Genomic DNA, 12,274 nt, shown 5'->3' on the forward strand with positions numbered 1-12,274 from the left:
CTTACTGCCACATCATGTCCCTCCCATGGGACCACAACTGCTAGTCACACCAGGGTCATACAGCAGACATTACACATACAAAACATAGAATTCAGAGCACAGGAGTTATTTCAAAGGACTGCTCCAAGCAGCCCTACTTGCTGCCCCACTGCTCAGTATTATTTTCCTTTCTAATTCACTTTAAAACTTGCTTTTGCACCGATTTATTACATCTGATTATACTAACTTTACACACAGTACATCGCACATTTGCATCTCACTGTACAAAAATAAATCTCCTCACTCCCCTATTGGTTGAGTTAATTACTGTAAATGTATCTTCCCTGCTGAATGACCCTCCTGCTGCTTAAAACAATTTCTCATTTAGTCTACCAAAGCCATTCATAATTTTGGAATCCATTATTAAATCTCCTCTGAGCCTCTTCTGCTGTGAGAACAACACAGGCATCTACAGTTTTCCTGTATAACTGTGGTCTGTTACCAGTCTAGTCAATGTCTTCTGTCAATTTAAAGACTTAACATCATTCATAAAACAGTACAGCACAGGAACTGGCCCTTCAACCCACAGAAGATAGACGCGAAATGCTGGAGTAACTCAACGGGTCAGGCAGCATCTCTGGAGAAAACAAATAGGTGACATCTTCAGTGTGATGACAGGTCTCAACCTATTCCTTTTCTCCAGAGATGCTGCCTTATCCGCTGATTTACTCCAGCATTTCATGTCTATCTTTGTAAACAAGCATTTGCAGTTATTACACCTTACATCTTACACCTTTAGCCCACTATGTCTATACCAATCTTAATGTAGCCATGTTACAAAACCTACCTTCAGCGACGTTCCAAATCTGCCATTGGCTGTGTATTAGACTCCAGAGTCTTTGAGTGGGGGGGGGGGGGGAATTAAAATGCAGGATGGAATTGCTTGTCGGAGAGGGATTTCCTCGGGCTGCTAGTTGATGAAGAAAAATCGATCTGACTTCCGTTCCCGTTTTTTTTTTTTTAAGTCGTTGGACAATTTAATCGCTGGATTAAAGTAAAAAGCGGCTTCTAACGCCCTCAACGCCTTCAACATCACAGATCGCAATATCAGGACAAAACAAACGGTAAGCCGTGTATTTCACATATAATCTTGTTTCTTGGGGTGACTTTAGTCTAATTTTATGATGCAAAATGTTATTTCGGCCCCATATGAATCGGCCGTGTCTTGCCTGCTGATATGGGCTTAAAATATACAGCAACGGCAACGTTCCAATCGATCAGAAACATTCACTCTCAAGATTATTAAAATTCTCTTTTTTTTGGACAATCATGTCATAAGAGCATCTAAATCATCTATATTTTGTGTTATTGTCTATCCATAATCAATATTTTAATACTAAATATCCACAGTTTTAGTCACATGTATTGTGCAAAAAATAATAATTTTGATTATATTGAGAGTGGATGTTTCCAGATTAATTTATGGGAATTAAACATTAAATTCCTTCCATTTGGCATATAAATTCATGACAGTGAGAATAAAAAATCATGTTATATTGTGAATTCTTGTGTGAATGAGGTCAGTTTGTTATTTAGATACTTAGGCTATTTAAAAATGTTAGCCTTTTCTTAAGAAATGGATAGATGTTTAGATCTAGTAATTGAATTAGATAATCCCAAATGTAATTAAATGGGATTAATTTAGATTGGATGTCTTGGTTGGCATGGATTGGTTGGGCTGAAGTTCCTGCCCCTGCGGAGTATGACTGACTATAATAATTTGGAAAATACTGGAAAACAGAATCAAGTACATCTAAAGTAACTCATTAAATGAAAAAAGTCCTCTTCCTTAAAACAAAATTAGTCACTGAACTTGTGTCAAGTCCAAACTGTTTCACATTCAGTGGGCGAGGTTTGAGATCTGGGAAACTGCAGCAATTTGACATTTTGTGCTGGAGTACAGAAGTGTGAAAACGCACACCTCCAGATTCAGGGACAGTTTCTTCCCAGCTGTTATCAGGCAACTGAATCATCCGACCACAACCAGTGTGGAGTGCTGAACTACCATCTACCTCATTGGTGACCATTGGACTATCCTTGATCGGACTTTGCTGGTATTACTTTGCACTAAATGTTATTCCCTTGTCATGTATCTGTACACTATAAATGGCTTGATTGTAATGATGTATTGTCTTTCTGATGACTGGATAGCACTAGCAAAGGCTTTTCTCTCTACCTCAGTAAGTGTGACAATAAACTAAACCGAGTGTTGTTGAAATGACAAAAGTGAGGGATACCAGGTAGTCTGGGATGGCTGCTTTTGCATGCATTTCTACAAAAACCTTCTGAGAGTTACGTGGGATTATTTCTCATTTAAAGATTAAGGGAGGGGTAAGAAAGCGCAGAGGAGGAGATGTGATGAACTGAAGTCCAATCATAGACAGGATGAAAAGTGAAGAGAGAGGGAGTTGGACTAGATTAACAATGATCGATGGAGAAAAGAAAAATATTAACAAATTTGAAATAAAGCCTGTACACAACAACCGAATTTTCCAATTTAAATTAGTCCTGTCCTGAGTTAGAAGCCCAAATCTCACTATCCACAGGAATCTAACCAGCAATGATTACCTGTGAGGTTCCAGTTAGCATAAGAATGTGATACAGATTGTATGATTCACAACTCTTGGCATGGTTCCTTTTTAATACGGGTTTGTCTTACAAATCTGATATTCATCCTTAATCTGGTTTCATTCTCTTCCCTTGACTTTCATAAAATTCTGTTCCAAGATTGACTTAAAAATATCAATGTACTTCTCTCATAGATTAAGCTGTTGACAGTTATAGTGTAAATATGTGTAAATAACTACCAAGAATTTGCTTGATATTAGTTTAGTTTTGCCCCAGTACTAATGTAACTGGAAACATGCAAGGCTGTACATAGTACAATGCAGCACAGGAACAGGCCCTTCGGCCCACAGTGTCTGTGCTGCCAATTTAAACTAATCTCAGACACAATGCAGATTCAGGTTTCCAAAATATAAGGCACAAGGTGTTGAAGTACCTCAACAGGTCAGGTGCATATCTGGAGAACATGGATAGGTGACCCTTTGCATCAGGGCCTTGTTCAGAAGCTTATATTTCATCTGTAAAAAAAAATGGCCTTGTAAAATGTCCTTCAAACTTTCCCCCTCTCACAAAAAAATATATGTTTGGTTTGTGATTTCCTGTTTTTTGGTCAGTTAGAGCCGAATGCCTTTGATAAAATCCATAGAAGATGTTAAACCATATGGATGTGATTAATGTATTTGGATGGATTGATTTATTTTGCCTCCCCCTTCCCCTCCTACATTCCGTGTTATAGGATATCTTCTCACAATTATGTAGGAACTTGAGGAGACCACAACATTCTCTACCATAGATGGAGCTGGGGATCAAGTCATTGAATTTATTTAATGATATGATATGATAGAACTTTGTTTATCCCAGGGGGGAAATTGTTCTGCCAACAGTCATAAAACACAACAAGGTACATGAAACATTAAATTAAAGTGACAAGAGGAAAGTCCAGGATTGGGGATGTGCAAGGATTGGGGAGGGTGGGAGGGGAGTCAGTCCAACCCATGACAGAAGGGGGAAGAGTTGTACAGTTTGATAGCCACAGGGTAAAAGGATCTCCTGTGGCGTTCTGTGCTGTATCTTGGTGGAACCAGTCTGTTGCTGAAGGTGCTTCTCAGGTTGACCAGTGTGTCATGGAGGGGGCGAGCTGTATTGTCTAAGATGCTCCGCAGTTTGAGGGGCATCCTCCCCTCCAAGACCATCTCCAGTGAATCCAACTCCTCCCCCAGGAGGGAACCAGCCTTCCTGATGAGCGTGTTAATTATGTTGGCATCCGCGGCCTTCGCCCAGCTACCCCAGCATACGACAGCAAAGAGGATGGCACTGGCCACCACCGATTGATAGCACATCTGAAGCATCTTACTGCAGATGTTGAAAGAGCATTAAAAATGACATTTCAGTCGGGCTCGTGAGAGAGTTGGTAGGGCTCTGGGGAATGTTGCAGAGCAGAGGGATCTTGGTGTACAAGTGGCATGGACAGTGGCATCGTAGGTAGATAAGTTGGTCAAAAGGTTTTTGGCACATTGGCTTTCATCAGTCAGAGCACCGAGTATAGAAGTTATCATGTTGCAGTTGTATAGGATGTTGGTGAGGCCGCATTCAGAGTATCGTCTTCAGTTTTGGCACCATGTTATAGGAAAGATGTTGAGAAGCTGGAAAAGGGTACAGAGAAGATTTACGAGGATGTTGCCAGGACTCGGGGGCATGAGCTATGGGGAGAGGTTTAGCAGGCTGTGACTCTTTGGAGAGCTGGAGGATGAGGGGTGATCTTATAGAGGGGTACAAAATCATGCGATGAATAGATCAGGCAATAGCACCAAATCTATTGTCCAGAGTAGGGTATTGAAGAACCAGAGGACATAGGTTTAAGGTGAGGGGGGCAAGATTTAATAGGATCCTGAGAGGTGACATATTTACACAAAGGGTGGTGAGTGTGTGGAACAAGCTGCCGGAGGAGTTAGTTGAGGCAGGGACTATCAACGTTTAAGAAACATTTAGACAGGTACATGAATAAGACAGGATCTAGGACAGGTGTTGCTGGGACATGTTGGATGGTGTGGGCAAGTTGGGCCAAAGGGCCTATTTCCACACTGTATGACTATGACTTGATGTTGAAGTCATCTCACATAGGTCCATGTTATTGGGTGTAGGAGATTGGTTTAATTCTGTGGGACAACACAGATAACCATGAAAGCTGCAGATCCGATCAATAAACATAACATGCTGGAAAAGTACAAAAAGTCAGATAAATATCTCAGCAGCAGTCCCCTCTCTTCAGCCTTCTCATCATAACTCTCTTTTGCTATCAACATGATAAATGTAGAAAAATGCATTAATTCATAATCCATGCACGTTGCCCTCTGGTTAGAATTGCGCCGCCCGCTCGCCGAGTTCAAGTTCGCCCTCTCCCTCTCTCTGCCCCCCTCCCCCCACCTCTCTCCCCTCCCCCTCCCCCCCTCCTCTCCCTCCTCCCCCCTCCTCTTCCCCACTACCCCCTCCTCTCCCCCTCCCGTCCTCTCCCCCACTCCCCCTCTCCCCCCTCTCTCTGCCCCACTCCCCCTCCCCGAACCTGTGCAGTTTGGTCGGTTAACCTGCCACTGTGAATCAATGGTGGTTGGAGAACCAAGGAACAGCAGATGCTGGTTTACAAAACCCCCCACAAAATGCTGGATTAACTCATCGGGTCAGGCAGCATCTCTGGAAAACTGGGATAGGTGACATTTCTGGTCTGGACCCTCCTTCAAGGTAGTTGGACAGGTCACAGGGAAATAAGGGGAATGGGACGGATGCGGGGGTAGCATGGACTTTGTGGGCCGAGTAGGCCGCCTTTGTGTCGCAATGCATAAGTGAAAATACGTTCCTTAATTTAAAGCGTATATCCTCTGTATATCACTTGAGGTGAGAGGGATATGTGTTCAAATTTGTAAACGCGCTGTCTGGGAAATATCCCCCAAAGCCAAACAATTCCTAATGTGAATACAGACAAAATCCAACACCATTGTAGTCCTGCATCTATCTATCTGTGGCGTGAGATAGTATGTGACCCGTGCTGAGTGGTGAAATGCCTCTGCGGGAACTCGCTCCGTGATACGAACCCTTATGGACCTCTACTGGGGAGAGGGGAGGCGAAGTTCCATTCTCCAGGAATCAACGCTATCACATTTCCCGAGAGAGTAGCTATCAGACTTGGAAGGGCAATCAGACTGTGGACGGGGGAAGAGGCTACAGGTTTAGATTGGACACCTTTCTACACGGGTGAGTGGAGGGAGATAGAATATTGATTCTGAGAACCCAAAACAGGTGCGCCGAAGATAGACACAAAGTGCTGGAGTAACTCGCCGGGGCCAGGCAGCATCTCTGGAGAGATCGACACCCTTCTTCAGAAACGTCCTTATTCCTTCTCTCCAGAGATGCTGCCTGGCCCGCTGAGTTTACTCCAGCATTTTTGTGTCGTTCTTAAGTATAGACCAATTCCTTCCTACACCAAAGGGGTGCGTTCAGTTTGGGTGGGTGGTGGGTGGGTGGGGGGGGGGGGGGGGGGGGGGTGACGGTGACACGAAAGAAAAATACTGCGGATACAGGAAATCTGAGTTGTTACTGGACTACAGCGCTGAGAACATGTTCCCGGTCTCTCCGCTGGCTGCCCCACTGAAGCCGCGTCAGGGACTAACAATGGGAACAGAGGTCCACTCATTTACAGCCACCAATTTAACTCAGGCTGCCCGCATTCACTCAACTGGCTACATCCCATCCCCGCTCAAAAACAGCCGACGTTCTCCCCCAGTCCTCGACCTGGGAGAATCGGTGTTGCCCGCCCGCCCCCCGAGCGCTAGTGCTGAGTTTGCAAGATATATCTGTCCTGTAGAGGTCGTTGCAATGCAGGGATTCGCCAGTGAGTTTTCCCTTCCACACACCGAATGCACTCCGTCTCTGCTGCAATCTCAAATGTAACAGCGGTCGCGTTTATTTCAGTGCGTCCTTTCTCCGTGCGATTTCTATGCAGGAAATTCCATTTGCGTGGAGGACCAGCGTGTCCCAACAACCACCAGACTATTAAACACTGCAACCTCCAACTGAAAGGACACAGAGTGCCGGAGTAACTCACCTGGTCAGGCGGCATCTCTGAAGGACATGGAGAGGTGGCGTTTCGAGGCGAGACCCTTTTTCAGACTTCAGAAGAAGGGCCTCGACCCGAAACGTCACCTCTTCATGTTCCCCAGAGCAGCTGCCTGACCTGACCCGCTGAGTTACTCCAGCACTCTGTGTCCTTTTGTTTATTAACCAGCATCTGCAGTTATTGTTTCTATAACCTCCAACTAAGTAATGAACTACCTAGACTTGGGGGCATTGGTGTTGTCTTTGCGGTATTATTGTTAGTTTATTTTTTAATACGTTTTCCTTTTTGTTGTTGTTTTATGATGGTATCCACTCAATACTATGTCTGTGTATCTGCTGTGCTGCTACAAGTAAGGATTTAAATGTGTAAGAAGGAACTGCAGATGCTCGTTTCAACCGAAAGTAGACACAAAGTGCTGGAGTAACTCAGCGAGACAGACAGCATCTCTGGAGAGAAGGAATGGGTGACGTTTCGGGTCGAGACCCTTCTCGGGATAAGGGGGATAAGGATAAGGGGGAAATCTTTTAGGACCGAGATGAGAAAAACATTTTTCACACAGAGAGTGGTGAATCTCTGGAATTCTCTGCCACAGAAGGTAGTTGAGGCCAGTTCATTGGCTATATTTAAGATGGCGTTAGATGTGGCCCTTGTGGCTAAAGGGATCAGGGTGTATGGCGAGAAGGCACGTACAGGATACTGAGTTGGATGATCAGCCATGATCATATTGAATGGCGGTGCAGTCTCGAAGGGCCGAATGGCCTACTCCTGCACCTGTTTTCTATGTTTCATTGTTCCGTTTCGGGACATTTGACAATAAAACGACTTTTGACTCTTGGTATTTTTTTTCGTGAACGGAGTGCTTTCTTATAAACATGTCTTAAAAGTTAAGGGGGAAAGTCAAGAGGTCAGAGTGTTTAATTGTCATAGGTACCTAACAGTGAAATTCTTACTTGCTGCAGCTTAACAGTCAACTAAACGCAATAACACGCAGATAATATATAAAAATCAAAAATACAAATAAATTAATAACTGAAAAGTGCATAAACGGGTCTGCAATGCAATCAGACACAGTCCAGAGTGGGTCATAAGTGATGGGAGCAGATTTAAGCCATTCGGCCCATCAAATGTATTCTGCCATTCAATCATGGCTGATCTATCTTTACCCTCCTAACCCAATTCTCCTGCCTTCTCCCCATAACCCCTGACACCCGTATTAATCTGCCAGTCTTATAAATATCCATTAATTTGTCTCCACAGCCGCTCGTGGCAATGAATTCCACAGATTCGCCACCCTCTGACTAAATAAATTCCTCCTCGTCTCCTTTCTAAAGGCACGTCCTTTTATTCTGAAGATCTGGCCTCTGGTCCTGGACTCTCCCACTGGTGGAAACAACCTCCCCACATCCACTCAATCCAGAGCTTTCACTATACGGATCACAGCGGCTGAGGTTAGTGTTGTGTAGTGTACAAGAGGCTAGCAAGCCGCCGTTTTTGAAGCAGATTGAACCAGCCACCAGGATTGTCATGCAGGTCCAGTATTCGCGCCCGGCCATTAGTTTGGGAACTCCGCAGCTTTCAAGTGTTCCTCCTGACACAATGTTGTCATCCCTGGCACTCTCTAATACAGGTGTCAGAGGTTATGGGGAGGAGAATGGGGTTAGGGTGGAGAGATGGACCAGCCATGATTGAATGGCGGAGTAGACTTGATGGGCCGAATGGCCTAATTCTATTCCTATTCCTTATGACATCATGAATGTCACCCTGGGTGGAGGAGACACGTCAAATGACGGGGGAACATGGATCCCGCCGACGGGGGGCTCATCACTGGACCGCTGTGACCCGGAGTCTCCTTTAAATCATCAAGAGGGATCCTCAACAATGGTTACATTATATTTTCAAGCCGAATCATACACCAAAAAGCATGTTTAAAGTCCCCGTTAATGTTGAAGGAAATTCATATAAGCTGTGTGGTTTACGCAAATCAGAATACATAATTGAATGGGAGTCTTTCATAAAATGCAATGTTGATCCATCTATAAGCAGTGGTCACAATTACTTTTCTCATTCAAGTTACCAAGTTCTGGAGGAACTCGGTGGATGGGAATGGACCCTCGAAATATCATCTGCAATTTTCCAGACGCTGCCTGGCCCGCTGAGTTCCTCCGGCACTTTGTATTTTGCTCAGGATTCCAGCATCTGCAGTTACTTTCCACAGAAACGGGCGGTGTGTCTCACAGGAGGCGATGCGAATGGACCCCACCCCGTGAACAGTCGTGTTCGTGGTGGAGAAAGTTTGCCGCAGGTGAGCGAAGGATTGGAATTCAGCAACCCTGGAGCAAGCTTGTCGCCGTTCCCTCTCTGTGTCCGTGGACTGACTAGTGCGGCGCTCTCGGGTGCAATTCTTTCAGAGCGAAGGCAGCGCCGTTAATAATTGCAGATACTATTTCTGATAAGCGCGCTTGTATTTCTGCCGCTGTGTGAACCAGAACTGCAAATGGCACAATTATCACAGTGACTGTACGTCACTTCGGCCTAGCGGCGGCAAACGGTGCAACAAACTCCGGGCCGCCACTGCGCCTTGCCCGAATGCAAATAGGATGCACACACACACACACACACATGACTTTACGCATTCAAGGCAAAGTTAGTGTCTGCATTTCCCCCCCCCCCCCTTCCAATCTTCGGTGCGCGAATCTGATCTTTGCGGCAACAGCCCCGAGAACCGCTCCGATCCATCTCGGTCGCCGCCGCTGCGGTTCGCCGCCTCAGTTCAGGGAGGTTGCAGTGAGGCAAGCCGCGATCTGCAGCAGAGAACCGCGAACGAGGGGCTGATCTACCAGTGGAACCTGGATGCCAGCTATCACCCCAGCCTCCCCCCCTCACCCCCCTCACCACCACCACCACCACCACACTCTCTCCACCACCTCCCCCCAAATGCATTGAGGTGTACAAGTGTTTCATGGTTTTACCGACCGAATCCGAGTGAGAGGACGAGGGTGCCGCAAGATATACACCGCTCGCTTCTGCCCTTCACCGGGTCTGATTTTTAAGTGGATGAAGACCAGGAGAGGGGTTTTTCCCCAACGTTTTTATTTCTGATTTAAGGGGGACATATCAGTGAGGTGTTTCCCAGGATTTGCCCCCCCCCCCCACATCACCTCGTCTTTGCAGCGTGTGTGTGTGTGTGTGTCAATGCGGCGCTGTGCGAATGCAAACCAGGCAGCAAACGGAGGTAAGTGAACCATCGCACACCGGCAATGGGGAAGTTTAGCTGATCCAATAGTGTCAGTTTCAAGCTCATTTGTAAGTAATGATATACTAACTACCCTCCCCTGTATATGAGATAGATAGTATATATATATAGAGAGAGAGGGAGAACTGGCAATATAATGTCATGCTGCCGGATCATCAACACCTGTGCCATCCAGTCTCATCGGCTGCTTAATCAAAGTTACCGGTAAGGGGTCTGTTCTTGCAACCCAAATAAATAATACCAGGAAAATTAACCTAGCGATGACAGCGACGGCCGCCCTGTGTGTGTGTGTGTGTGTGCTGGTTGAGCCGCCTGTTCTGTTCTGTTGCGGACGCCTTGCTGCAGGTGGCAATGTGGATTCGGTAGCGTTTATTTCCCCACAATTGCTTTCCCCTGCGAACGCACTCTCAGCCTTCCACTCAGGGGGGTTTCTTCCCGTTCATTGACTGCCAACATTTCTGTCTCCGAGGTTTATTATTTTGTTTTGTGGAGCCGCGATCATTGCATGCGTGCGTGAGTGTATGCGAGTGTGTATGTGCGTGTGTTAGTGAGTGTGTGTGTGCGCGAGTGAGTGAGTGTGTGTGTGTGTGTGTGTGCGAGTGTGTATGTGCGTGTGTTAGTGAGTGTGTGTGCGAGTGAGTGAGTGTGTGAGTGAGTGAGTGAGTGTGTGTGTGAGTGAGTGTGTGTGTGTGTGTGTGTGGGGGGGGGGGTGATCTTTGCTCGTGTGGTATACACTAGTCTGTTCTGTGTGTGTGTGTGTGAGAGAGAGTGTGTTTGTGTGATCTTTGACCGTGTGTGTGTGTGACTGTGTGTTTGTTCTTTGCCAGTGTGTGTGTGTGAGAGAGAGAGAGAGATCTTTGCCCGTGTTTGTATGTGTGTGTGTGTGATATTTGACCGTGTGTGTGTGTGTGTGTGTGATATTTGACCGTGTGTGTGTGTGTGTGATATTTGACTCTCTGTGTGTGTGTGTGTGTGTGTTGCTATGTATATCTGTGCTTCTTAAGATGCCGTCCACTAATATTGCGGCTGTGAATATATTTATCGTGAGTCTATGCTTCGGTGTACCTGTATCTATCTGTCTGTATTCCCTCGCTGTCTGGTAGACTTGGGATTGCCCGCGTTGGTTACAGGTACAAACCCCATACTCCCGCAACAGAGCGAGAGAGAGTGTGTGAGTGAGAGATTATTCCGTAGTGTCCTAAAGACCGTCGAATCATTTGTAAAGGAGACCTTTGAATAGTGGCAGCGAGAACAGAAAAGCGCAGACTATATAGTAATTGTAAGACACGGAGCTGCGAGCGGGCTGCGGCCCGGGTACTTCGGCTCTTCGCTTTTCCAATACCCTTCCTCGCCGGATCACAGGTCCAATGCGCTTAGAGTCTGCCTCATCGATCTGAACATTCATTGGACTGGCATCGTTCTACCCAGAGCTGGGAACACGCGGTCTGTCGGCTGCCTGTCCGCCTCCACGCTTCTAGTCACAGCCTCGATAGTGGCGACTAATACCAGGTTCATTCAGCAGAGAGGCGCTCCTCTCCTGGGTTGCGATTTTCACCAGTGCGTTGCTGTTTGCTATCAACGCAGGCACACACGCACACATATATATATTCTTGGTGGAATATGATTGCAAGGAGATTGAAATTGAGCAAATGAGCAAGGTAGGTGCATCATTAGATTGTTTCACAAGATGAAAGGGAGTGAGAGATATTCCTTCACGTTGGAAATGAAATCCTAGCTGTCAATATCGTGGAAAATAGTGGCTTTATTTTGGAGATTCGAGGTGTGTTTATTTATTTATGCAGCGTGTCTGTGGGTATATTTAATTTAGCGACGGTCACCGAGGTCAGATTTTGCAGGAGAGAGTGAGGGGTCGTTGCCGGACGACACGGCCAAGGTCTCCGGAGACCAATAATACCTGAACCCATCCTCAGAGGGCGGGCACCAACCACTAAACTAAACTAGTGCTCCACTCCTTCAGCGCTGTCTCCAGAGTCACCTCGCTCCGCCGGCCAAAGAGGCTTCGCCGCGCATTTGGGGAACCTCGGATCACCCTTGGGGCTGTGATTGAAATGCGGAGGTGGCGCTGGCTTCGAAACTCTGCCTGGTCTTTAGGCAGTGGAGTGCAGTGGGAATTGTCTTCCGTGAAACTGTAGTGAAACTCCTCGGCTCGCCACAACGCGAGAGGAATTCATTCCGGGTAACGAGTGCGATTAATGTGATTAAAGGCTAATTTTCTACATTAACCCAATTAAACCGATTAATGAAAGTGTACACTCCAGTGCGATCTCAGTTTATTAGACCATTAGTTC

At 46.1% G+C, this 12,274-nt stretch overlaps 1 protein-coding gene across 4 annotated transcripts in view; it reads left to right on the top strand.

Moving 5' to 3' along the window:
* The first annotated feature begins 9,255 nt into the window (after positions 1 to 9,255).
* plxna4 (plexin A4) overlaps positions 9,256 to 12,274 on the top strand; it is a 538,927-nt gene continuing 535,908 nt past the window's right edge. Inside the window, exon 1 of one of the 4 annotated variants that reach the window (XM_033040097.1) lies at positions 9,256 to 9,944. The gene's annotated coding sequence lies outside the window, so the exon portion shown is untranslated. Of the gene's footprint in view, positions 9,945 to 10,103; positions 10,170 to 10,941; positions 11,096 to 11,179; positions 11,624 to 12,274 lie in introns of those variants that run through there. The other 3 variants (XM_033040102.1, XM_033040100.1, XM_033040095.1) reach the window with 3 other exon arrangements.

Source organism: Amblyraja radiata, chromosome 21 (genome assembly GCF_010909765.2).
Source record: "Amblyraja radiata isolate CabotCenter1 chromosome 21, sAmbRad1.1.pri, whole genome shotgun sequence".
Classification (NCBI taxonomy): Eukaryota; Metazoa; Chordata; class Chondrichthyes; order Rajiformes; family Rajidae; genus Amblyraja; species Amblyraja radiata.